The 27,931-nt window shown below is 49.6% G+C and overlaps 2 long non-coding RNA genes across 6 annotated transcripts in view; both read right to left on the bottom strand.

The window, feature by feature from the left end:
• LOC135970063 (uncharacterized) overlaps nt 1-9,835 on the bottom strand; it is a 50,904-nt gene extending 41,069 nt beyond the window's left edge. The window contains exon 1 of the long non-coding RNA XR_010585507.1: nt 7,910-9,835. This is a non-coding gene — a long non-coding RNA (uncharacterized lncRNA). The remainder of the gene's footprint in view (nt 1-7,909) is intronic.
• Nucleotides 9,836-11,941: 2,106 nt separating this feature from the next.
• LOC135970060 (uncharacterized) overlaps nt 11,942-27,931 on the bottom strand; it is a 122,243-nt gene continuing 106,253 nt past the window's right edge. For 4 of the 5 annotated variants that reach the window (XR_010585503.2, XR_012433181.1, XR_010585501.2 and 1 more), the window contains one exon: nt 11,942-14,148. This is a non-coding gene — a long non-coding RNA (uncharacterized lncRNA). The other variant, XR_010585502.2, reaches the window with a different exon arrangement.

Below are 27,931 nucleotides of genomic sequence, written 5' to 3'. Positions count from 1 at the left end.
TCTTCATGAAGAGCAAATGTTGCCAGGATAGCTTATGAGTACATTTGCCAGGAAAGCAGCTCCGATTGACTCTGAAGACCCGTTCTTGCACCCCTGGCAGCTCCCCTGCCCCCAATGTGTACATGCTTGCAGCTCTGACCTTGCTCAGTGTCCACACAGGCTCTGTCCCCTGGAGAGCCGAATGCAGACTCAATATTGAGTCAGAAATCCACAAAGAGGGTGAGGGTGACAAACTGCCTACCCATCCCCCAGAACACAGGTTGAAATCCTCACCCTCAATGCGAAGCTGTCAGGAAGTCTTTGGGAGGTAATGAGTTCCCGAGGCTGGAGCCCCGTGAATGGGGTTTGTGCCTCAGAAAGGGGCCCAGCAAATCCCTCACCCTCCCACTGTGTCAGGGCCAGAGAGGTGTGTGCTAACCAGGAAGCGGTCCACACCAGAATCCCCTCCTGCGGCACCCTGATCCCGCCTTCCAGACTCTAGAACTGTGAGAAACAAATTCCTGTTGTTCATAAGCCACTCAGTCAATGGTGTTTCGTTACAACAGCCTGAACTGACTCAGATGAAAATGCTCAATGTCCTACAGAGATGGCTACTCCCCCTCCCAGAAAGAGGGGTTTAATTAAAATCCCTGTCTCTCCTCGCTGCCACCACAGATCTCATTCCCCCACCCCGTAAGCCAGCAGTTGTTAGGATTAAAGGAAAAGGAGAATCGTTTTAGACCAGCCCCTCCATATCGATCTGAAGCCTGTAACTTTGTCCACTTCCATGGTGGCCGTGTCCCCGGATTCCCCATGCCAGCTCTGCATCTGCACTGGGTTCCAGGCTCTGCACAGACTCCTCCAGCTGCCCATCCAGCACACTCATTTCCCCTTCCGCTTTGCAGTTGTCCTTCGATATCCAACTCCCACCCCACTGCAAGCCAAGGCCTTCCGATCCAGGCATTTGGGGTGAGCTCAGCCGTGCACTGGAGTCCTTGGCTCAGGTAACCCAGGCCTAAGGCGTTGGCATCAACGATCTACTGGCTATGGGGTCTGCACAGCCACTAGCCGCCCCAGCCACACCAGGGCCCTGGAGGGGAGGCAGAGGAAGCTGTGAAGCTGCCAACAGCCATGCGGGGACAGGGGCCCCTGGGATGAGGAGGATGCCATGGAAGGAAATTCAGAGAAAGAGCCCCAGGGCTGGACGGCTCATGCATGCCCAAAGCCTGCGCTGCTGAATTTTTCAGGTTTCTGAACTTAATCGCTGACCCACACAGCACGTGTTTCCTGAGTACTGACCCCGCGTGGCATTGGATACAGCAATAAAGCAGGACCCCACCTCCCCCTTCCTCGCCCCCTCCCCCAACACATACACAGGGCCTCCGTCCTGGCGGGAAATCAGGCCTGGGCGCCCAGCTGGTACCGTGAACCTGGGAAGGGGGCTGTCTCAGACGGACAGTGGCTGCAGCCTTGCCAAAGCCCAGCAGTCACCTGCACTGCCACAGCCAGGCTGAGTCCGGATCAACCGCACAGAAACCTGACCCTCTCAAGGGCACGCCTGAGCTCATTAGGGACAGACACCGTCTCCTGCTTATCTCCAACACTTTCTCTGCTTGTCTAGTTACAAATGGACGACACTCTCGGAAGCACTGCTGTGACTCTGCTGACAGATCCCAGGCCTCCCCCTGCTCCTCTCCGTGGTGCCATTGACGGGGAGGGGCCGGTATGGCCGCGAGGCCACACACCCACAGCCACCCTGCCACTGAGACGCGGGCCTTCGACGGTTACTTCTGCCAAAGAACCCTGCTGCGTCTTGGAGCACAACATGGTGGCCGGGAAGCTCCACCCGGAGAAACAGCGATGCTTCTCCCCAGAGCCAACGGAGGGCACCCCCCACCCTGCATTCAGCAGCTTACTTACATTCTGGAAAACAGCTGAATTAATGGGGAACACTAAAATGAAAAGGTCACGCAAGAAAATTTAGAAGGCTGTGTGAAGTCTCAGGAGGTCCAAGGTTTCTGAACCAAGACTGTTGCGGTCAACGAGCTGACAGGGAAAGTTTCCACATGGGCCTTCAACAAGCAACGCTCAGCAGGGAGGAGCCACGTTCTGGGCAGAACCTCAGAACCAGAACATCAGACACCACAAAGTCACATCGGAGCCAACAGCAGCTGAAATACAGCGCTCTCCTAAGATGTGTGTGTTACCTGCAGGAAGTTACTGGACATTAAGATGGTGGAAGAAAAGGATAAGGTTAGAAACAAATTTCAACTAATTTCTGCATACAAAAAAATTCTATATCCACTGGCTTTCTTTCTGGGAGCAACAACTTTTACATGAGATGCACATCCCGGTTGGAAGGAGTTTGGGTTTTCCGTGGGCAGAGACAAGGGTTCTCCAGGAAACGTGAACCCTTTCTCACTCACTGAGCCGCGTGCCTTGAGGCCGTCCTGGCCTGCCTGAGCACCTCCCTGCTCTGCCTCCAGCCAGCACCTTCGGGCACTCATCCCGCTGCTCCCAGAGCCCGCACTGGCCCAGGATCTCCTCTTCTGCTGCTGTCAATCTTCCACTTTAGGGCAAATAAGTGGGAAACTAGAAAGTTATAAGACCCTCAGCTTTTTAAAAATTTGTCTTCTCAGAAAACAAGGAACACTAATTCTACTTCCATTGGTTTAATATGTTGCCCCCATCTGCATGTTCATGGATATGTGTTTTTATATATATTTTAATCAACATTTATAAAAGCACGCACTGTTGGCTGCATTCAGTTTAATTACATTTGGTGTAAGAAGTTTTAAATTCAGTGAATTCAGGCACTCAAAATTTAAGCCCTCTGACATCTATTAATCAAATGGAAATACGACAGGTAGATATTACAAAAATCAAGAGAAGTGATTAACATAAATCTTGGACTTTTGGATATTTCCACTAATGTATATATTAGTACACAAACTTGAGCATTTTCAACAAATCTTTGAACTCAAATTCCATTCTTAACTTTTACAGGTAAATCGATATCCATACGTGATTTTAAGCAGCTCAAGCATCAGCTCTTCAAAACAACCAGAAATGCTGCGGGTAAATCCCACTGAGTAGCAAATAACTGCACCCAACAACCCAAGTACCTCCCCTGAGGCATCTGGAACTTGAGGATTATGAGCAGCCTTTGGTTTCTGAGGTGCCCGAGAGTGGGGACTCCCAACTGTAAGAAGGTCTCAGGGATAAGGAAAACTGGTCAAAACATCATCCCTGCCACCCCCCCGCCACGTGCTTACAGATCTCACTTCCTCTCTGCCCCCCAAAGCCTGACTCCTGGTTCCAGCCCTGCTGCTTACTGGGCTGAGGGCATGGGCGTCAACTGCACCTGTAAGGGGAGAAGCTGTTCAGGATTCAGGATACAGGATCCTGGCTATCCCGGCAGCGCTCAAGCTGATATTGTCATTAACTTTATAGTGAGTTACTTAGTGCAAAAGTTTAACTTCTGAATAATGTAGATATGTGTATTCTAACAGGGAAATCCTGAACATAGAACACAGGCCACACGCTCACACAGATGCTATCTGGCCAGCACTCTTTTCTTTGGCTTTTCAATAGACGTTTTTAAAAGCCGTTTTCGGTTCATAGCAAAATCAGGAGGAAAGTACTGAGAGTCCTCACGTATCTCCTTTCCCAGCACAGGCACAGCCTCCATCATTCTCCTGTGCCCACCGGACAAGCACGTCTGTACGACTGACAGACCCGTATCAACACGACACCACCACCCAGAGTCCACAGCTCACCAGAGGGCTCGGCCTGCTGCTGCTCACTCTGTGGGTTTCACAGAGGTGGAACGGCAAGGATACCCCATGAAAGCCCCACCCGGAGTTGCTTCCCCACCCTACACATCCTGTATGCTCCTCCCATTCATCTCTCCCTTCCCCAAACCCTGGCAGCCGCTGACCGTTTTACTTTCTCCACAGCTTTGCCCTTTCCAGACTGTCCTGTGGTTGGACTCAGACAGCAGGTAGCCTTTCCAGATTGGAGACTCACTTAGCAACATGCGTTTCAGATCCTTCCGCGTCTTTTCATGGCTTAGTGGTCCAGTTCTTTTCAGTGCTGAATGATATCCCAGTTTCTGACATACCACAGTTTATCCATTCACCTACTGAAGGGCATCTTGGTTGCTTTCAAGTTTTGGCAATGATAAATAAAGCTGCTGTCAACATCTGTGTGCACATTTCCGAGTGGAAGTGAACTTTCAGCTCTTCTGAGTAAACGTCCAAGACTTTGATTTCTCCTGTGGTCGGAGTGCTTAGTTCCACAGAAAACTGCCACGCTGCCTCCCACAGCAGCTGCCCCACTTCCCCCAGTGATGAGTGAAGGTCCTGATGCCCACACATCCACCAGCACGCAGTGGTGTCAGAGTTCCAGTATTGACCAGGCTGATGGGTGCGCAGTGATGCCTCGCCCTACGACATAAGACGCGGGCCATCTTTCCGCGTGGAGATTTGCCATCTGTGTATCTTCTTTGTTGGGTTATCTATCCAGGTCTTTGGTCCATTTTTAATCAGGTTGTTCATTTTCTTGTTGAGTTTTGAGAGTTCCTTGCACGGTTTAGATAACAGCCTTTATCAGATGAGTCTTTTACAGATACGTTCTCCCCTGTCTGTGGCCTGCCCTCTCATGCTCCTGAGACACTATGTTTATTTTAAAAAACATTTTAGACAGAAGATGGACCTCCCAGTCCACCACGGTTCTCATTTTGGCCGTGGTCACCACCCTCCCAGCCCTGGTTCCCACCTTTCCACGATCTCCTGGTCCTATGGGAGTCAACCCATACTAAGTCCCTAATGGATCTCCAATGATGGCAACGTCAAAGCAGGCAGTTTGCAGGTAGGAAGGAGCTGATGGAGGCCGGAGCAGAGTGTGAGGCCAGCGGCTTCATCCCTCGGGGACGGGCAGGCCTCTCAGATGTCCCTCTGGGTCACCTCCCAAATGAAGTACCTGCCTTGGCCGTTGGCAGGAAGCAGGACCTGGCACGGCATTTACAGGTGAGCCTCCGTAACAGGAAACTCTACTTTCTGGGGAGAATGCATTTTCATTATCAAGGCTTTTAGGCTTTTAATTAAGAAATAAAAGAGCAGTGCCTGGAGTGAGGATGCAGGGACTGTGTGTGACCCACACGCTCCTTTACAGCTGGCGCAAAGGACCCTGGAGTGAGGGTGCAGTGCCTGCTCTGAGTCACCAGCACACTCATCGTTTCTACATAAAGAACCCTGCGAGTCTGTCCCAGGACTTTTTAGCCTAGACCTAAAAATTCGGGGCCCAGGAAACCCTAACCATTTTAGGAACCTGAGGGGTGGGCCAAGGGGATCTCAGAGTTTGGTGCTGGCTGTGGGACCAGAAAAGGGTGGGCTAGGGCTTCCCACAAGCTCTCCAGGGAGGCCTCACGTGCACTGGTTTGGGGAAATCAGGATGCAAGCAGATACCGTATGCTCTGCCACGGGACCATGAAGTCTGCGGAGCCTCAGAGGAACACGGACAAATGGCTGCACGAGTCCCACAGGCCGAGCCTCAGCCGGCGCCCATGTCAAGAACACAGGCACACCAGGAGGGACAGCCGATGCAGGCAACGCTTGCAACCCCAGCATGCGGCAGCGTCCGAGGGTGGGGGTCTCTGGCCAGGCTCCACCACAACTGCCATATTCTGTGGCAAAAATTTAAAAGTAGATTTTAACTAGTTACAACTCTAACTTGTTTTACAGATCAACAGAACACAGGGTACCAACAGGCTCCAAAATACTTCGGCGAGAACCAAGTCTAGAATGTAGGTGGCTGCTGCTCCGAGTGTGACCAGTCCCCTGTAGTGCCATAAATCCTACATCTAGGAGACTAAGTGCTCTTCCTAAACCAGAAGGCACCCTGAGGCTCTGAGGGCACCCTCTGTCCCTGGGCCAGTCCATCAGCCCCGGCAGAAGCTTCTAGAGTAAGAGCCTGTGGATTCGTACTGGACGGATGTAAACGAGGCAAAGTCACAGGGGCTCATCCTGGAATCCCATCAGCTTACCCACTCATGCCCCTGGAGAGCCCTGCCCCCAGTTCCACACCCACAGTTACGCTGAACCACAAGAACTGGCTTCTAGGCCCTCAAGCTACTCCCTCTCTCCCCTGGACAGACCCTTCTCAAACCATGAGGCCCAGAGTAGACTTAACAGGTGGTCCCAGCAGAACTGGCCACTGCATGAATTGATAGTGTGTGTGTTTGTGGTGGTTCTTGTTCTGTCACTCAGGCACAGTGCACCATAAGTACAGTGGTGCTATCAGGGTTCACTGCAGCCTCAACCTGCCAGGCTTGGGTGATCCTCCAGCCTCAGCTTCCCGAGTAGCTGGGACCGCAGGTGCACATCACCACCACTATTTAATTTTTTGTAGAGTCAGGGTCTTGCTATGTTGCCCAGGCTAGTCTCGAATTCCTGGGCTCAAAATTGAACTGCCCACTTCAGCCTCCCAAGGTGCTGGGATTACAGGTGTGAGCCACTATGCTCAGCCTAGAATTGGTATTTCTTAAACCTGAATTTGACACATGAACCCCACTTACATAGATATCAACCACTCTCACAGCTCCAGGGTTTTTCTGAATCTCGATTCTGTTCGTTCCAGGTCAATATCTAAGAAAGGGTCAGAACTGACCCTCCCTCAATGAAACCTAAGGGCAAATGCAACAGCATCTCAGGGTGTGAGGAGACAAAGTAAGAAGGGTGGAAAATACACACTGAAATTCTAGTGTTAGAATCATAATCACCAAAAATTTAAGAGACAATCTGCTTTCCAAAACATGTAGATGCTGGATTATCTTCCAAGTCATCAGATTCCACAGCCAGGCCCTGAGAGGGGCACAGCTTTCTAAGCTCACAGACCGGGGCAGCCTAACAGCCTTGGGGCAAACTAAACAGAGGCTTGTGTCTCTCAAAGAGGAAGGTGCTCAAGTCCTTCCAAATAGATTCTTCTTCTAAGTTAGATGCCTCCTACAACACTGTTTAGAGTGCCAGTGTGTTCAGAAGTGTGAAGCTGAAAATACATCTCAGGACCCCAAAATCACTAAGCTAAAGGGAAATCAAGGTGGGAGACAGCTTAGGGTAAACCTGCCTCCCATGCTCTTCCTAACAGAGACAGCTACTGGGGGGAAAAACAGCCACGTACCTCCTGCACAACCAGTCTGCAAGGAAATTCCTCATGGACAGAGGACAGAACTCAAAGTCACCATCTGCACATGGAGATAAATGCGGATCTGACTGCTTCCTCTGGAAAGGTTCACCAGAAACGCATTTATCTGATCTACCTGTGACCTGGAAACCCCTCCCTGCTTTGAGCTGTCCCTCCGTCCTGGACCGAACCAACGAACATCTCACATGTATGGATGTCTCACGTCTCCCTAAAATGTGAAAGACCAAGTTGTGCCCCAAACACCTTGGGCACATGTCCAGGACCTCCTGAGGCTGTCACAGTGTGTCCTCAACCCCTCCTGAGGCTGTGTCTTCAACCTTGGGAAAATGAACTCTCTATGGGCCAAGAACCATCTCAGAGATGCTTCTGGTTTACAGGAAGCATTCCCTCCGGCGGGTATAACGATGAAATCAAGTGGAATTACAAAATGCCACTTTAGTAAAGGCTGAATTAGGGTTCGATGTGCTTAAAAAAAAAGTAACGTTCTATTTATCAATGGACCATGAAGCCCACACCCCCTTCTGCAGTGAAGATGTCAACTGAGACGAGGGGCCCCTCCTGTGGATGCAGCAAAGGCTACCTTCTGACCCCACTTCCCAGAGTCCAGGCTCCTGCTGCTCAGGGAACAGCAACCCCAGCTTCACGGGGCTCAGGCCTCCAAACCCAACTCCCACCCATGCTGGAGAATCACCCCAGGGACTTGCGAAATGGCAGGTGCAACTCTCACCTCATCCCCTTCAAAGGGGAAAAGGCACCTTCCCGCTGCTCCTCCTGCTGGTGGGAACTGAAGCAGTAGCTGGAGGATCAGGAGGGAAACAACCTGGGTCGCTGCTAGTCACAGATGGCAAATGCCAACCAGCCTTGACCTTCACATTGCAGAGAAGACATCCTTCTCTTTTCGTCAGGTCCCTGTTAAATGTTTGCACCCATTCCTTTAAAAAAAAAAAAAAAAAAAAAAACTCAGATACAGCATGGGTGTTTTGCTGACAATATTTCAATTATTTGGGGTCTTTTGGTCAAATGACGCCAAAACAGGAAACTGAACCCTGTTATTCAGGAAACTACTTTCCAGCCCCATCTACCCTCCCAGGCTGTCACCTTATGGGGTTTGTCTGCTGGATGATTAACAATAACTGCTCTTGAGAACTAGGTGTACAGAACAGACAAGACATCAGCTCAGGTTGAGGGGAAGCAAGAAAAGCGGCCTCTCCCTGCAGGACGGTGAAAGAGGAACCTTCAGCACCTGGGTTTGCAGGATGCTGGATCTCCGAGAGCATCTCTCACAGTTCAAGTAAGGCCAGACCCTCCTCTGCCACAGCCTGTTCAGGAGAAGGCAGCACCTGCCCTAGAGACCCACAGCCCTGTGCGGGGTTGAAATTTCCTCCCTTGGTAAGAGTCAGGACCAGGGGTGGGGAGAGAAGCAGCAGGGCTGAGGGGCACTGTGGAAACTCCATGCCACGCTAACTCTCGTCTGACGTGCTCCGGCCAAAGCCACGCTTCTCGGAGGGCATTTCCCTTCACATATCCGGAAATCATCAACGTCTAGTCTCCCCACAGAACAGATCGTTCCCCAGGAGGCAGACGCTTGGCTGTAACACGTGGTAATGAGGGGCGCACCTTCGTGCCCATTCCACAGTGTTTCCCGTTACCTATTTTACCTTAAGCTAAAAATAGTTCCCGTTTACACTCTGCAGTGACACAGACAGCAAAACACACGAGATTCAGTGTGATCCCACACCCGTCCCTGATGACCTCAAGTTCTTTATTTGTTCGTTTTGCTTCTAGAGTTTATGCTCTCTCCCGGGGTTCCAGGCCTGTGGATTCCACCAACCATAGAGCAAGAATATCTTTTTAATGTGTTTGTACTAAGCATCCAGACTTTATTATTCATTATTATTCACTAAACAATATAGTTTAACAACTACTTGCATGGCATGTCCATGGTACAGCCGTTATGGGCAACCCTGACATGACTGAACGTCTGCAGGAGGACGTGCCTATGTCATATGCAAACACGATGCCATTTTATACCAGGGACCTGAGCGCCCACAGACCTTGCATTCCACAGGCTGTCCTGCAGCCCACCCTCATGGGCACTGCGGAATGGCTAGAATAGAAAATATAGAGGTTTTAAATACTTATGTACTAAATCTAATCTTTTGTTAAGTAATTACTGTGTATCACGTGTATTATTTGGAAGTCCTTCCTGGCCCAGAGACTTGACGTGTTCTTATCTTTTGTCCACTGATCTAGTCATTCCAGTAAGTTTATTGAACACAAATCAATTTTACAATTAAATTCTTACAGGAATCACACTCATACTGCAAGCTGCTTTGGTTTTTAAAGTGAAATAACCAATAGTTTTGCAAACCAGCGATATCATAGAGTAACAGGATAAAGCAGCCCCATGACATGCAGAAACACGGGGTTTCAAAGCTGACCAGTAAAAAACACGTTACCAACCCCTAAATGTGAAAATATTTTACACCACAACAGATACTCCAGAGAAAAACAAGATGTTCAAAAAAGCCCTTTGCGGAAAAACACTTTCCCCTCCATTGTTCACACGGTTTCCAGAAGCTTGTGTTTGGCAATGACCATGAACCAGAAGTAGCGTCTGCTGCAACTACTGCTACTGCAACACAGAATATTAAGGCAAAAAAAAAAAAAAAAAAAAGAAAGAAAGAAAGAAAAAGAAAAAAAGGACACAGCATATTTCCTATTGATGAGAACAGATAGAGTGTTATCAGAGTGAGTGTGTTCTACAGTCAACAATGTTCAAATTCTAAGTCTCCCGCAGACACTAGACGGTAACCGCCAAAGCTTGTGTACTTGGCAACGTTCAAGGAGACCAAGTTCAGAGCTGTCACAACGCAGCACCATCCTCACGCGATTATCTCAGGCGGGTTTGAGGGCACGTGCCCCCGTCACAGCGGGATAGCTGCCCAGCCCAGCACTTCCTGAGATCACAGACCTTCGCCTTCCCACATCTTCAATAGTTCCTTTACACTGGGAACCAGAGAGCAAAACCTAAAACACTTCCTCAAATCTCAAGACAGTCTTGAGAGCTCTTCTTGCCCCTTCTCTTCTGAAAAAGCCTATTTCACAAGCAATCTGTAGTGCTTACCAGAGCTGGGGCAGGAGGAGAGCTCGTGTTTGGTAGACCGAGTTTCAAGTGTGGGGAGGCCAGAAAGTTCTGGAGATCAATGGCGGTGATCGCGGCATGATAGTGTGAACACAGTTAATGCCACCAAACCATACACTTAAAAACAGAGTGCTATGTAATTTTACCACAATAAAAAGACTGAGAAAAGTCATCTATAATTACCGTCTCCAATATCTTGCATCCTGTAAGGTGCATTTGCTTGTGCACCCTGTGACAGCTCGCTCCTTCCTGACCTCCTCCTTCGGTTCCCTGTCTCGATCCCACTGGTTCCTCTCCTCATGAGCCTCTTTCCTGTCATCTGGCAGGGTTCTACTAGGACCCTCTGGCTCTCACGCCACCCCAGTTCCACAGACCCACCCACTGGGTGGACCACAGGTGTCCAGCCCGACCTTGCTGATATGCTCCAGCTGGCCCTGGACTCGAACCACGCTCCTGCGGCTTTCCATCAGTGTGGCATCTGCGAGTTACCTCCTGGGCAATGCCAGGTGATGGTAACATCAACCAGGAGGCACCGCTGAGAAGCAGAACGAATGGTGCGGTGCCCTGAACATCACATCCTTCAACGGAGCTCTGTGTTTTCTCTTCTTCTGGCACAGCTTCGCTGTAGGAAGGAGGCCATTCTTCCAGTGCTGCTACTTCCAGGACCGGGGAAAGCAAGCTTCAGAAAGGAACGGTATCAAAGAGGCAGGACCCACCAGCAGGGCTGCTGGCGGCCGGGCGACCACAGCCCCAGCATTCCCCAGCCACCACGGCTGACAGCCCAGACTCCAGAAATGCACGGCTTCAACCTTAGGAGTAAAAACCCTCCCAAGCCAACTATTATTTTCAACAATGGGATTGGGGAGTGGGGTGTTGTAACCCTGCCTCTCTCGATGGCACAGATCATCGGATCCCAGTTCTTATACGATTAGAGAGTGGGGGGGGGGGGGTCCTAACCCTGCCCCCCTTGATAGAAAAGAACTGGGATCTGGTGATCTGTGCTAAGTGAGCACTTTGATTCCGCCACATGCAGTCATCCTCAGCACCAGGAAAAGTCAGAAGCGTTGAGTGATGACACTGATACCAACACATGCGGTTCTGATGGCTCCGGTAAACTGGCTACACAGATACAACCCGACAGTGGTGAGATCCACGGAATTCACCAGTCTTCCCAAGGATCGTGTTCCTGAATCTTCTGCATTCGGAATAACCGTCTACTTTGCCAGGGCTGAGCCATGCTACCCTCTCGCCTGTCCTCTGCTTTCACCAGCTTCGTGTGCATTTCCAGGCAAGTGTTTATGCAGGTACTATCACTTATTTCCACAGCAAGAACGTACACAGACACCACACAGAAATGGGCAACCCTATTAGGAGCTGTGCAGGTAGATCTAACTCATCAGATGTTGCAAATTCCTGTTGCCTTGGAAATTAAACTAACGTTGCTATGACCGTATCTCTTACTGCACCACTAAAGACCATCCGGGTAAGAGGAATGTGCCTCTACATAGCATTCAGCGCACGTTTACATGTCGGTTTTCCCTGAATATGGTTGTTATGTGAGACAGAAGTCAGTAAGATGGGCTGTAACATATAGTATAGGATCATTGTGTCTCCTAGGCTTAAACACATCCTTTAATGAAGTTTAACTCTCTGGGGACATGAGTTACATAGTAACATGTTTTGGATATTGTCTCTTTCACATTCTAATTATCAACACCAAAGAAGTTCTTGAGTTCCTTGTTAAGTTGAAAAGCAATTTACAAAGCATAAAAGCCCCAATATTATAGGATACAATTCAGTCTTTTTAGCATATTCTCAAAGCTGTACAACAACCAACCACTACTATGTAATTCCGGGACTTTTTCACTACTGGCCAAGGAAACCTTGAACCCATTAAAGAGTCAGCACCTGCTCCTTCCTTCCGCCAGCCCGTGGCAGTCGCCAGCCGACTTCCGTTTCTCTGGATTTGCCCATTCTGGACACCTGTTGTGAGAAGAATCGTACAGTGCATGACCTTTGGCGTGACCTTCGGTGCTGGCATCTTTCACGTCCAAGGTGAGTGGAATCTCACAGTGCGTGATCTTTGGCGCAGGCATCTTTCACGTCCAAGGCTCATTTGGGTTGGAGCACACGTTCTTTTGTTCCTTTTTACGGCTGAGTGAGATTCCATTGTGCATACATTGTCTTTATCCATTCATCCGTTGACAGACACCTGGGCTGTTTCTACTATTAGGAATAATGCCGCTATGAAGATTCTTATGTAAGACTTTTCGGTAAAAATACTTTCAATTTTCTTGGGCATATGCCTAGGAGTGAAATTCCTGGGTCGTACGGTGATTCTATGCTTAACTTTTCTGAGGAATTAACTGCCAGACTTTTCCAAAGCAACTGTACCATTTTACTTCCCCTCCCACTAGCAATATATCAAGATTTCAGTTTTCCCAAATTCACCAACATGTCACTGTCCAATACTGGGGTTTTACCCGTCCCGGTGGTTGTGAAGTGGTATCTCACGCTGGTTTTGATTTCCATTTCTAAGATGACGAATTCTGTTAAACATCTCATGTGCTTTTTAAGGCATTTATATGTCTTTCTTTGGAGAATGTCTATTCAAATTCTTTGTCCATTTTTAATTGGATTTTTATTAAGAGTTTTTAAATATATTCTTGATATCAGGCCCTTATCAACATGATGTATCCTATTCTGTGGGTTGTCTTTGTACTTTAACAGTATCCTCTGAAATGAATATTTTTCATTTTGATACCGTCTTTTTCCCGTCAGTTGCTTGTTATGCTTTAGGCGTCTCATCTAAGGAAACATTGCCTAATCCAACATAACAGTTTCACCAGGATTCTCCCCTAAAGGTGTCATAGGCTGAACTGTCCCCCTGTCAAGTTTCCCACGTTAAAGTCACAACCCCAGAAACTCAATATGTCACTATATTTAGATACAGCGCCTTTAACTTGGCAATTTAGGTCCCATAAGATCTTAAGAGTAGGCCCTGATCCAGTATGATGGGTGTTCTTATAAGACAATTTAGGCACACAGTCCTCAGTGCTGCACACACGTAAGAGAAACCTGTGAGGACACAGAGAAGACGCCGTCTACACAGCATGGGGTGAGGCCCCAGAGAATCCAACCCTGCCTGCATCTTGATCCCAGGCTTCCAGCCTCCAGAACAAAGGAAATAAGATGCTGTTGTTTAAGCCACACGGTCTGTGGTGTCCGTTACTGTACCCAGCAGACTGACAGAATGGGTCTCACAGTCAGCTCCTTAACACTGGATCCATTTTGAGCTTTGTGTGTAGGGTGAGGAAGGGTCCAGTCCATCCTTTTCCATGTGGATACCCCAGTTGTCCCAGCACCATTGAGTTGTGAAATGACAAAAGTAAAGCAACCCTTACGTCCTTTCTCCATCAACAGATTAGAGGATATACTGAAGAGTCGTGGACAATTTTGTCAGTTTAAGCCAGTGGTTTTCAAAATTTGGGTCTCAGGAACACTTTGCACTTTATTAAAGATCACAAAAAAGGTTTCTCATGAGGCCAGGAGTGGTGGTTTGTGCCTATAATCTCAGCACTTTGGGAGGCAGAGGCAGGTGCATCACTTGAGGTCAGGAGTTCGAGACCGGCCTGGCCAACATGGTGAAATCCCATCTCTACTAAAACACAAAAATTAGCCGGGCATGGTGACGGACACCTGTAGTCCCAGATACTAGGGAGGCTGAGGCAGGAGAATCACTTGAACTCAGGAGGCAGATGTTGAAGTGCACTGAGGTCACACCACTGCACTCCAGCCTGGGTGGCAGAGCAAGACTCCGTCTAAAAAAAAAAAAAAAAAAAAAAGGTAACAATTTAGTTCATTTTACAGTGATAAAGTCATTACATCTTAACACAGTCTTAAAGAAACCATTTTCCAAAATAAGCAGCAGCATGAAAACAGTTTGTGCTGCTGTGAAAATGCCTAACATCTCTGCATCTCAGAAAGCAGGGTTCTCATGGGCTGTCTGCGTTCAGTGGGCTGCAGAGTCGTGGTTGAAGTTTATGAAAAAAGTCTGACCCCATGCTGATACACAATTAAGAAGAAGTATTTTCAATGTGTTTTCGGATAATTTTAGGTATTCTCTGCTGCCAAATATAACAAGCAGTACTTCAGTACAGGCTGTCTGCAACGTGGAGTCTGCGCTCTGGCCGACGGGCCTTTCCGCCCCAATTCCTTCTAAGTCGACTGGTCCGTCCTGCACTTGAATGGCTTTTACCAGCACACGATTTTGTAATCACACATTGGTTAGAAAACACTGGTTCAGTGTTATGAGCAGCTTCCACATTTCATTCTACGTCAAAAAAAAAAAAAAAAAAACCATATCAATATCACCGTTGATCACATAAGAAAGTGGTGGACACAAGATTTTTATATTTTAATATTCACTGGAAAACTCAAATGTCTAATCACTGGGAATAACGTAAGGTACTTTCGTGAGGTGAAAGAGTCATTTTGTTCAATTTTCAGGCCACACCTGCAAATAACTCCATCACCTCCATCTGAAGTAGCATTGTTTGTAAGTCATTCTTTATATAAAGGCAGTCTTAGTGGAAGAAGTGGTTCTGCAGGTTCATAGCTCAGAGGCACCAGTGTTCTCCCAAGATAACCATAAAATCCGTAGAAGACGCACCTGTGCACACTTTCTGTTTCTCACTCAGAACATTCCAGAAGGATCCCTGAATCCCGGTGCCGCAGCAAGACTGAAGTGTGCTCTCACCCACACAATAAACCCAGGGAGCTCCCCCAGCCCCCACCCCGAGGCCACAGCTTTGGTCCTCTGTCTGGTCTAGGGGGGCTCCTGCAGCTCCAGCCTAACAGGGAAAAGCAGGCACCCACATGTCAGAAAGACCTCCCAAGGTCCAGTGAGCACTTCTGCTTATGTGCCAGCCAAGTGCGTTTGACAAGGCTACAGCCAGCTGTACGGCAGGCAGCGAGGTACCCAGCAAATACTTCAGGGCTCACGTTACTGAGGAAGGAAGGTGGACAGCGAGGTACCCAGCAAGTACTCAGGGCTCACGTTATGGAGGAGGAAGCCAGGCAGATAGTGTGGTACCCAGCAGGGTTCACGATACTGAGGAGAAAAGGAGGGTGAAGACAAGGGGCCTGGAACAGTCTGTCATAAGCTTTAGCATTTACAAGGCTCGCTATAGATTATCCGATTTGATCTTAACAGCTCCCAAGAGAGACAGAGGCCTGTTTTCACTTCATAAAAAGAGATCCAGAGAACTGATGATGTGCCCTTCCCACATGCTCCCAGAAATCATCCTCAAATCATCTCTCAGTTGTATGCATGTGATAATATGTCAGTCACGTCCCCTCCCTGCAGGGGGATCGTAATGTCGCCCTGCTGTTCCTTAGCACCCCTGCCCTCTCCTGCATTTCAGCCATGCCAACAATCCATGGGAAGTCGGCACAACCCCACCTCCGCTGCTGCTGATGGCTTGGGTCACCCTTATCTTTCATTTCCACCTGCAGGGACTTGTTCTTTCTTCAAATGCAGCTCAAACTCACTCATTGTGTGAAGCCTTTTCCAGCCATCACAACTGTCATGTGTAAAATCAGTCTGTGGAATGCTTCATTGAGGAGGGGCTTATGTTGCCTCATTGGCTGTGATCACCACCAAATTCTGAGCAAACCAGGTGGTCCCCTCTCCCCATCTCTGCTCCAGTGCACTTAAAACAAGGATTCCTGGAAGCACCTTTTTAGTCCAATTCATGCATGAGTCTGCCCCACACCCCACAGACAAGCCCTGGCGGTCAGGGTTCAGGGCCCCCAGGTGGGTAAGGAGAGCTTTGTGCACTCTCTGGAGTTGTCACCCAGAGACCCACGGCTGGAAGGGAAGAAACTTGCATCCTATGAAACATCCAGGCCCTGAGACCCACTCAGAAGCAGAAAACGGGGAAGGAGCCTCAACCAGACCCTCGGGAGGGCAGTCAGCAGGAGCCACGGAGGTCACCAGGAGGGAGGGTGTCAGGCAGTGAGGCCAGAGGTGATGTGGCCGGGAAGGAGGAGACGTGGCCAGAGGCAACGTGGCCAGGGAAGGAGACACAGCTGGAAGGAAGTGACAAGAGGGGTCTCCAGGCCTCAGACTGTGCCTGATTTATGGATGACATTTTAATTATGATGTTATATCTAACCTTAAAGAAAAGTAGCAATTTAGAACCACTGTGTACATTTAAAGCACAGTACAAATATAACATTTTCCAAAACAAAGAACAGTGAATTGAAGGAAAAAATAGCAACTCACCAAAAAAAAAAAAAAAAAAAAAAAAGTGAAAAAAAAAATTCATTTAAGATCAGAAATAAAGAGATCCTACAGCTCTTGTAGTCCAATCCCCACCCTAACGTGAATGGGAGAAAAAGGGAATTAGATTCTAGTCAGTCAAAATTAAAGACAAAACCGATGCACTTTACTTTCTACTTGACAGAAAACAAGAAAAGCTCATCAAGGAATCCCAACAAACAGTAACTTTAGGAGTCCCCAAAATACAAAATTCACCTTCAAATTAAATCAACTGCTAAGTGTGTATAAAGTTACGTTTTTCTTTATTGCCTTCCTCCTCCCCAGGGGCTTTTTTAGACCTTGTTTCCCCCTAATTGCCTCCAACATCCAGGAAATTTAAACCCCACAAATAAACCGTGTCTCGATTCACACACAGCGTCCTTTGGAGCAGACAGTCCATTGCCCTAAGACGTTCTTGTCACCTAAGCACCAAGTACAGCCTGAGAACGCACAACACGCACACACACGAACTCGGACAGACAACAGGTGAGATATGGCACATGAGGAGGAAGATGAGACAAATGAGCTTCAATGACTTCACTGATACCCCAGATCCATGAAGAAGTGACACACGCAGCCTGATCGGGTGCCGGTGACTCCTGGAAAACAGCCAAGGGCAGCATTTGGAGAAGCAGCACCGCAGGCCAGGAGGGTCTCGGGGCTTCAGAGGAGAGGGGTTCCCCAACCAGGTGCTGAGGCTTCAGAGGAGAGGGGTTCCCCGACCAGGTGCTGGGGCTTCAGAGGAGAGGGGTTCCCCGACCAGGTGCTGGGGCTTCAGAGGGGAGGGATGCCCCGACCAGCTGCTGGGGCTTCAGAGAGGAGGGGTGCCCCAGGCAGGCGCTGCAGCTGCAGACGGGAAGACGCCCCGAGCAGGTCCTGGGGGCGGCAGAACAAGCCCTGGGTCCCCTTGTCACTTCTCACTCCCTACTCCCGAATCTCGCCCTGAAATTGCAGCAAGTCCAGGTATTCATTTACCCATAAAATTAAGTATCTGTGAGTAACACAAGTCACTAATCCACACCGATCTGAGTCCACAGATACCTCCCAGAGATGCCACCATCCCTTCTGCTAGAAGGGCAGCCCAGGGGCACACGCTGCTAGGAAGGGAGACTGTCTGCAGCCTGATGCTGCAGAGTCCTCAACACTTAGTCTACCTTCTGGAACCATGCCGTCTCCTACAGAAGCAACTAGGGGCATGTAGGGTTTTTAAAATCTTTTTTTTTCCTTAAGAGTCCCCCTCTGTCACCCAGGCTGGAGTGCAGTGGCACAATCTCGGCTCGCTGCAACCTCTGCCTCTCGAGTTCAAGTGATTCTCCTGCCTCGGCCTACCGAGTAGCTGGGAATACAGGCGCCTGTCACCAGGCCCGGCTAATTTTTTTGTATTTTTAATAGGGATGGGATTTCACTCTGTTGGCCAGGCTGGTCTCGAACACCTGACCTCACGTGATCCACCCACCTCGACCTCCGAAACTGCTGGGAGTACAGGCATGAGCCATGGTGCCCGGCCCATATAGCTATTTAAATTTGACTAAAATTTAAAAAAAATTAGAAATTCAGTTTCTCATTTACACTTCAAGCATTCAGTCAGCCACAGGCGGCCACTGACCAGAGGCTGGTAGAGATGTCACACTCCACTCTGTAGAAGGATCTATGGACGAAGTGGCTCTAAGATCATCTCAGCATCTTTATATTGAAGCTATCGAAGTTTCACTCTGATTATTATAGACATCAGCATTCTCCCATTTAAAAATGTCACTGCTATTGCAACGATCAGATCTGTGACTTCTCAGAAGCTCTTCTCTTCCTGGACAAAACTACAGAACATCTGCACTCTGTCTCCACACTAAGGGACGGCAGAAGCCTCCGTGTAAAATCAGGGGGAGAAAAAAAAAAAAAAGAATCCCTGGTCCCTCTCCCCCTACAATTTTGTGAAACTCCTCTTAATATTCAGAATAACTGCCAGAATTGCAATAAACAAGCAGCCCTTGACCAGGAAGAAACAGGGAAGCAAGCAGAGGGAGATGCCAGGACCCTCAGATCCCTCCGGGACCCCAGGCCCAGCCAGGACTGAGAAGGGCAGCACAGCCCGGCAGACCTACATACCTGATGCGAACTGTGCACACGGCTTCCCCAGGCCTCAGTACCCCGCTCTGCCCTTACTGAGCACTGTGGCTCTAGTAGAGGCAGCTCCCTGAGCCCCAACACCCACAGCCAGTCCCCTCCTTGCAGGTCTCAGCTCTGCTGTCACTGCCTCAAGTGCATCCCTGATGCTTCTCATCCTCATCCACGTACCGTGTCCCCTCTACCCCATAGCCCTTGCTACCGCCCACCCCACTACGGATTCTGGCACACAGCGGGTGCCTGAGACGCCCCAACGCGTGGCATACCAGGGTAGGGCTTGGAGTTCCAAGGGCCACATCCCGCATACCACCACAAGCGCCACGGAGGCTGTAGAACGGGTCCAAGTTTCAGGCCGGCGCTCAGCTCCTCCCGGCCGTGGAGGCCAAGAACCTAGAAAGCGAGCGCAGCCGGAAGCAGGATCCCAAACCCCCTTCCTGTTCCTTAAGAGGAACGGGGCCTCGGAGCACAACCCCACCAGCACCTTCCTCCAGTCAGGCAGCCTGTCAGAGCACCGACACCTTCACCGCAGGGAAACCCATCAAGTACCTCCTGTGAGGAGAAAATCACCAAGTACCACAGGAGCCATGTCCACCGGCAGCGTCTGCTGAGCCCAATTAGTGACAACAGCAGCCGGGCCCCCACGTAGCACGTGCCCACCCCGAACCTGCCCCGCACACCACAAGGCCGACCATCCTGGCGCTCAGCTTCGACTCATCAGGGGCCTCTTACAGGAGAGCTCGGCATGTCTATCTTCCCTGGGCTCACAGAAAGGAGCGGGACTCAGCCCCAAGTGTGAACAGAGTCAAGCTCCCACTAGCTGTGCAGACAACCTTCCTAGCCCTGGCCTGGGAAGGGGCCAAGCCCAAACAGTCATCTTTTGCCCGCACAGGTACAGAATTGAGCCAGTTCTCTCAATGGACTCGAGACAGGTCAACTCCAGGCTCCTCAGTGCTCTGGGGTTCACCTCGGGCCGCTGCACCTTTGAAACGTGGCTGTGGACTCCTCTAGGCTGCTCAGTGTCACGGCCCATTTCATTCCGACACTGCAGGCCCCTGCTGTGGTGTCAATACCCAGGACACCCCTGCCGGCATCCTCCGAGATGCTGCTGCAGCTGCTGTGATCTGAGAACAGCCACTTGCAGGCATCAAAGGGAGGGCTCAAGTCTCCTCTGAGAGCAGCGGCTACAGCTTTGGAAGACATTGCACTCAATCCTGGGTGAGCCTGGCTCGGTCTGCAATCTAAGCCTGGTTGCTGGGGAGACACACTCTGTTGTAACTGACAGAGGCTGTTGGTGGCAGCTCTACCAAGACCGAGAATGGCAACTAATCTGAGATTTACTATCCATACTTTCTATCTGATGTTTAAAAGGAAGGCATCGTGAAGTTCCAGTAGCAAGGAATTTTCTATCATCTATCACATGAAGATACAGCAGAAATGCAGCTAAAACGTTAGTAGGGTCTATGTAGAGGAACAGACGGGTCTATTTCAGGAAAAGTGCTTGCTGGCTTTTTAGAAACAGAGTGAAATCCCTGCCAAGTAAAAGGTTTGTACTTTTGCTTTGGAAAGTTCTTCCTTATTATTTGAATACATTAACTATATTTAAGTGTTCTTGTAGACTAAGTATTAAATATTCAAAAGTAAGTAATTCTGTTCGGTCTATTTCATTCTTTAAATGCAGCTTTCAAAAACTGACAAACACCTGGCTGGGTGCAGTGGCTCGCGCCTGTAATCCCAGCACTTTGGGAGGCTGAGGCTGGTGGATCACGAGGTAAGGAGATCGAGACCATCCTGGCTAACACGGTGAAGCCCCGTCTCTACTAAAAAGGCAAAAAATTAGCTGGGCGTGGTGGTGGGTGACTGTGGTCCCAGCTACTTGGGAGGCTGAGGCAGGAGAATGGCGTGAACCCGGGAGGCGGAGCTTGCACTAAGCCGAGATCACACCACTGTACTCCAGGCTGGGTGACAGAGCAATACTCCATCTCAAAAAAAAAAAAAAAGTTACAAACACCCCATGTCTGCCCTGGCTCCGGCCATCTCCACAGAGTGGACAGAGCTTGGGAAAAGCTCACTGTGGAGGCCCAGGAGGCCGGGCCGCACCTTTGCTCAGCAGATGAGCGAGAGGGTCAGCCACCCTAGGGAAGAAGCCCGCATTTGCTATGTTACTGATGATATCCACATAAATTTCTATTTTGCCTCCCACACACAGACCTGGGATCCATGTTTGAGCAAGCGGATCCTGCCAACAGAAGCTCCATGCCATCATTTCCCTGACTTCCCCAACAAGAGCCAGGCCAGGCAGTGTCCCCACACGGGCCCTGGGACCCAGGAAGATCCGGGTCCTGCCCTTCTCCCTCATCCCTGCAGCACCTGGCTTGTTGTGGAAGTTCAGCAGTGCTGGCTGAACCCACGTTCACCTGGGGTGTTCAGGAGAAGCCTCTGTGCAGAAATCAGCTGGGAAGCAGGGCTGTGTGTGCTGGCAGATCATCGAATGGATTTGCAGAACTGAGTTTTCAACACGGGTGCCGCCATCAAGTCCCTCAAGCCCTTCGTGAGCCTAGAGACACAGAGCCATTTGCTGCACTCCCACAATCTCTAACCACCCTGCATGGAAGCTCAGTTTATCCAAAGGACCATAAAATTGTGTGTGTAAACAAAGTTTGGCATAATGAATTAAAACGGAAGTCACCACTTCTCTTTTCCATTAATCCATTCATTCAAACAAGTGTCTCGAGTATGTGCATCGAATACTGTGGAATTAGGATTTAGTCCATGCCTTCAAGAAATATACATCACAGAATAAAAGGTATAGCTTGTAACTAACAGTGGTAAACAGGCAAGAAATACACATCGAAGAAAAAAAGGTAGAGCTTGTAACTGTAACAGTGCTGAACAGGCAAGAAATAAGCATCATAGAAGGAAAGGTAGAGCTTGTAACTAACATCATAGAAGGAAAGGTATAGCTTATAAACTAACAGTTGCGAACAGGACAGAATCTCACAGGCTTCTCAGGAGCCGCCGAGGAGGAAGCCATGATTCATTTCCACCTGCAGTTGATAAATGTTTCCTGGATAAAGTAACTTTTCTACAGTGATATCTGTTCCTTATTGTTTAGATCTTGCTTGATAGGGTATTAAATCACTACTTTATGTGCTGCTTATATAAAATACATCATTGTCGGGGGAGGTTATAAAATAAATACTTCACACAAGCTTGGGCTGTGAATGGTGCAAGGCAATGGGACGATGTGTTCCCATGTTCTCGAGACACAGAAGGGGCAAGACCCTGGTTCCTTCTCCTCCCCACCGCCCTGTTCCCAGATGAGGGGTGGAGGCAAGGCCGCTGTGGAGTCCTAGAGCTGGCTCCAGGGCCGGGACACCACGCCCGCACTCTCTGCGCCTCATACGAGAAATACAGCCTGGGGGGCAATCACCAATTGACCTGGCGGTGGGGAGAGTCCTTCATCAAAAGCCTGTGCTTCCAGGAACCAGGACAAAGCAGGACCCCCAGGAAAACTGTTCCAGGTGCTCCTGAAACCTGGGCAGAGTCACAGCCTGGCAGGAAGCACCAGTGACACAGGTGTGCCCAAGATTGGGAGGATGGCCAGACGCCTGGAGGCCAGACCAGCCTGCAGGATATGACCACTTCTCTCTGGTTCGTTAGAGATAGACAGTCTGGGCTTCACTTTTGTATGTGGAGTCTCACAGTACAGAAATATCACAAAGGGATTAGACTTCATATATCCCAATTTTTTAATTTAAAAAAAAATCACATTTATTGCAACTAATTCTAAATGCAACAAAGAAAAATAAATAATTATGAAAATGCAGGCCTATAAAATATAAACCACAATCTCTTTACCCATAGGAGACCCAAAATTTAGTTTACCTTTACTTCAGTATCATCTCATTTTTTTTTTTAAACCATTACTGAGGTGTCTCCTCACTGCCCCATGGGCTCTTCAGGGCTCTTTACTGTTTTGCCGTTTTTTAGGTTTCAGGGCAGGATCATTTTCCCACACTTGTTTGCTTCCTTGTTCACCAATTGTTCACAAGGACATCATTGTGCCTCAGAAAACCTAGTAACTGAACTTCATTAAAAGTGAAAAAAATAAGGACATATTGGCTGCTATGACAGCATCCTCAGTCACCGAATCTCCCTGGGGGACCAGACACACCCCCATCTCCTTGTAACCCCAGCATGCAGGTATCGCTGCAGCTGACAGGACTGACCCAGCCTGGGGGAGGCATGAACCAAAGAGAAGGCAGGTGACTCATTTAGGAAACTCGGGTGATCCTCTCGAGCCACGCTTCTCAGGGCGTCAGGGGACCAGCCACATGCAGGGAACCTCCTTGGCCTGGCAGGTGGCAGACTCCTGGGACCCTCCTCAGACACATTAATCAGAGAATCTAAAGGCGGGCAGACTCTGAAAAGTATCTGTAAAGGAAGGACTTAGCTCTGCTGTGAGCCCACTACATGCGGGGTCGCGCAGGACTCTGCTCCCAGCGTCCAGTCTCCATTTAACCCTCCTGGGAGGAACACCCGTCAAGTCACAGAGCACGGTCTTCAGCGAACACCTTCCTGCGCGACCTCCACTGTCGCCCAACCCTGCAGGAGTAGCCTCTGAGTAGGGGAAACAAGTCTTTGCTCCTGACTCGGCCACCTTGACGCTGGTCAGAAGACCAGCACTCCCACGTCTCTGGGGAAAGCAGCGGCCCTGGGCAGGAATGCACTTGGCAGCCCCAGGGAGGGGCCAGGTGTGGAGGAGCAGGCCTCTGCCCGCAGACACGTCAGCTCAGCATCCTGGAGCAGAACCTCCAGTCCAGCTGAGCCTACAGATGGCTGCAGCCCTGGACAGCATCTTCACGGTGACCCGGGGGACTGGGCCAGAGTCGCTCAGCAGGGCTGCCGTGAATTTGCAACCTGAAGAAGCTGTACAGTCGTACGTGTACGTTGCCTTAAGCCCCTAGGTTTTGGGGTCACTTGTCACACAGTGACAGACAGTGGATGTGCACGGACTCCCAGGCCACGATGGCCTCTGCCGGCCTCACCCGGGCTGTCTCATCTGTTCCCGTGACATCACGTTTCTCAAAGTCAAAGGCTGCCAGGGCCCCCTCTTTTCTTCACAAAGTCGTTACAAGCTCACGATACAAACTGGAAAAAAAAAATCTGTAAAATACAACGTATGACGCAATACAGGGTGAATGCGCAGGCACATACACACGCGAAACAGGTGCATGCACACATGAAGAGGTGTACACGCATGAAACAGGGGCACGAGTGAAGGTGTACACGCGTCAAACAGGTGTGCATACACACATGAAAGCACCAGACATGAAGGGCTGTCTTTGGAATCCTGGTTTTTAGGCATCTCCCTCACCCTTTTACATCTACACGATCACAAACACAGCACACCACAGTACTGAGGGGAAGTCCCAGCTTCTCATGGGGGCACATGAGGCTTTTTATTTATGCCACAGGTTGCATCACTACATTCTAGAACTGCAAGGCCCCGCACTGCCAGGACTGGGTCAGGTCCACCCTGTGCTCCAAGGACCAGGCCGCCTGCCAGCCCACACGGACCTGCCCCCCGGATGGTGCGGCTGCTTCGAAAACAGAGGCTCAGGCCCACCCAGAGACCTGCAGTACCTCTTATTAAATCAAGACTTGGCTGTGGGTAAACGTGAAGATTTTTATTAAACATGACTCTGGAACATTCAAAGGACCATAACTGAATGCTCCTTTCGCAGCCACGGCGTGTCCAGACGCTCATGGAGAAGGCCAGGGCGTGGGAACCCACGGAGGCCCGACAAGGCAGACTCGGAGCTGTGTGGCGCAGTTACCACCGATTTTGTGTTGACACTTGCCTTTTATATTCAGATTAAAATAAAAAACAAGACGCAAAAGTGGCTCACATTCTATTTCAATTGTCTATTTTTGTAGTAATTGGGCCCCCTTCCCTCTGGTTTCCCAACCAAGCGATAAATAGGCCCAGCTGCGATTTGTCAAAGTCTGGGCCTCTGTTGTAGAGTAAGTGAGGGGGGTAGGGAGGGGAGCAGGAGTGGTGAGGAGGAGTGGGGGATAGGGAGGGACAGAGGGAAGGATAGAGAGACAGACAAACTGCCGAGGGCTGGAGGCAGGAGGGATGCTCCCTGGCAGCCTCAGGCTCCCCGTTCCAAGGTAACTGAGCTGGCATCACGCATGCGGTGCCGTCATATGACTTGGCTGACACACGCCAGAATTACAACAAAATGCTTAAGGAGAAGAGTAAGCACCAGCATCTTCAGATTACGGTAGAGTCCCGGTTTCACGCTTGCCTTGTATGACATTCTATAAATTGTAAAGATAACGCATTTTCTTACCAGCCACGCTGTTCCCCAAATACTAACTATAATAAAGACCAGACAGCATCTGAGTACTGAGCGTGTGTCAAGCCCCGTGAGGTAGGCAGCATTTACTTTGCTAGAGAAAGAAACAGACTCTGAGAGAAACTTCCTGAGGCCAGGCAGCTGTCTCCAAACCCACCTCGCGCCTCCTGACCCTGAACGTGGAGGACCCAAGTCATTCACATGAATAATTTACCTACATGCATGTCAGATTGAGCTTCAGCCCCCAGATCTAATCATCTCTATGCAGGAATGTGTCAAGGAAGGTACACAATTCTATGAGTTCGAGCTGGGGGAACAAAGGTAGGCACCCTCGACACAGATGTGGGGCGGAGGCGGGCGCCCAGCGCAGGGGTGGACAGGAGCACGTCCAGCCCTGCCCAGTCACACAACCACCCTGACATGCCAGTGCAGGGGCCACCACCGTGTCTCGGGGAAAAGCAGCTTCTCCTGCACAGGAATCTACCCCTGAAAGTGTGTTGCTGAGCAGGTTTGGACCAACATCTCAGAAATCAGACACTGTGTAACACGCTTATCTCTACAGGCTGCCTATGTCCGGGAATCACCAATAATTCCCATCTCGCCATCAATTATTTCTGGTAAATACTGACTATTCTAAGTCAACTGAGGCAACACAAGAACAACATAATGGAAATGTCAGAGTCAATCAGCTCCACCTGCTGAAGAGCTGGGACTAATGATGAAACCTAAGGAATCCTGGAGAACACAGCAGGACCCCAGACCATGCAGACCACCCCAACCTCCTTCCACAGGAGTTAGTCGTGGGGCCAAGGAACGGCTTCCAAGGAATCTCAGAGGTTTTCAAGGTCTTGAAAGTTTAACGGGAATTGAATATTTGCATCTGAGTCACACGAGCACATTAAAAGTAAAATTTCCCCTTTCCACTAGAATTATGAGCTTGGGGCAGCGACACTGGCTGTATCTCATGCTCGTGAGATGTTGGGGGCAGCCGTGCATCTCGGGTGAATCATTTATAATAATGAAAGAAGTGCTTGGGCCCTCGATCCAGGATCGCAGACACCACCAACGAGGGTCTAAACAGGAAAAGCATCGGCCTGGAACGGCTGGTGTCTGTGGGGGCTGGGAGGAGCACCAAGGAAACTCAGGGGCAAGCCCCACACAAGCTCGGCATGTCCTACCCCACGCAGTCGGCATCAGCCACAGGGATCTTTTGTTGCTTTTTGTTCAGGAAGGAACACATTAAAAAGCCCGGGGCCCAAGGCCTGGACTCCTCAAAGCTCCCCACAGAGCCAGGTTAATTGGCACCTTCCCTCATGTTAAAATCAACTATATATGGCTGCTGAGAGCATCTCAGAGCAGGTGCAACACTGAGCTTCCTTGCTGTCTGGGGAAAACAGGAATTCTAGGCCTCTGCCTTCCTACCTCCCCAGAGGCTCTGGCCCAAGTGAGCTCAGCTTCTCCCAGGTAAGGAGCACAGACCAGCTTCCCACATGCCCCTCAGGTGGTGCAGACACTTCCACCTTGGCACAAGCCCTCACAACCCACCCCCGAGGTGAAAGCCCAGCCCTGTTGCCCCGGCCTGGCAGGAGGCAGCTGCTGGGGCCCCTGCTCAGGGTTCAGCACAGCGAGGTCCAGCCACACCCGGTGAGACATCCACCCACCCGGACATTCGTCTTTAACCTAAAACAGACACAGGAATTCGGCAAGGGGTTCCTTCCCCTGACAAACCCATCCCTCCTGTTCTCATCTCTCCCTCCTGCCCCAGTACTGTGCCCAAGGCCACCCAGCACTGCGCCCAAGGCCTGACTCCCAGTTTCACAGGGAATCCAAGACAATTATGATTTTGAGAAACTGGGAGCTACACAGAAAATGAGTCGGTAAAGCCAGTGTCCACTGATCCTCCACTCCACACAGTGGAGAGCAGTCCTCGGGATAAAACCCACGGGGTGGGGAAGACGCGATCAAGGCGGGCAGGACAGAGGAGCAGCAAAGGGGGTGATTCGGAGAACAAGGCCACATGAACACAAGGCTAAAGTGCTCAGCGGCTGGAAGACAAAACACAGGAGACAGAAACACTGACCGTTTAAAAAGAAAAGAAAAAAAAAAAGCCTCACTCTTAAGAGTCCATCAAGATTTAAGTTCTGAAGTCACAAATGTATCAGCACAGACTTCTCATAATGCCTGAAACTTGGCGCAGTAAACACGTGAATCAGTTCTCCCAAGTCCCTCGTTTTCTTTGGTGAGCCTCTTGAGTCTCAGGCTGGTTTCAAAGCAAGCCCTTCTCTGTTTGTTGATGACTTAATAATTAACATACTTGAAAACACATTGACTTCCAAATTAATCTGCTAATAAAATATTAATTACCACACTGGCTGTCATCCACAGAAGAAACACAATCACTTTCTGGTTGTAAAAACATTAGAATTTGAAGCCCCTTTGGCCATCTGAACAGCCCCTGCTTTTGACAAGGGCATTCCATAGCTAATCTGAAAAACTAGTCCAGGCCATGATCGGTGGGGGGTCGGAATTGCCTCATCACCCCACCTCCCTTCTGGAATTAGACAGAACTTAGACTCTTAGTCTGATGGGAAACATTTACAATCTATTCTCTCCGAAGTTACCTGGAGGATTCCCTTCACATGACAAAGCCTTGGTCTCCACAACCCCTTATCTGACAACTCTCTCGACCAACTGTCAATCAGGAAATTTTCGAATCTACCTATGACCTGGACACCCCTGCTTCCAGTTGTCCCACAGTTCCAGACCAAACCAATGTACATCTTACATTTATTT

Source organism: Macaca fascicularis, chromosome 3 (genome assembly GCF_037993035.2).
Source record: "Macaca fascicularis isolate 582-1 chromosome 3, T2T-MFA8v1.1".
Lineage (NCBI taxonomy): Eukaryota > Metazoa > Chordata > Mammalia > Primates > Cercopithecidae > Macaca > Macaca fascicularis.
This window is presented reverse-complemented; position numbering and strand designations above follow the sequence as displayed.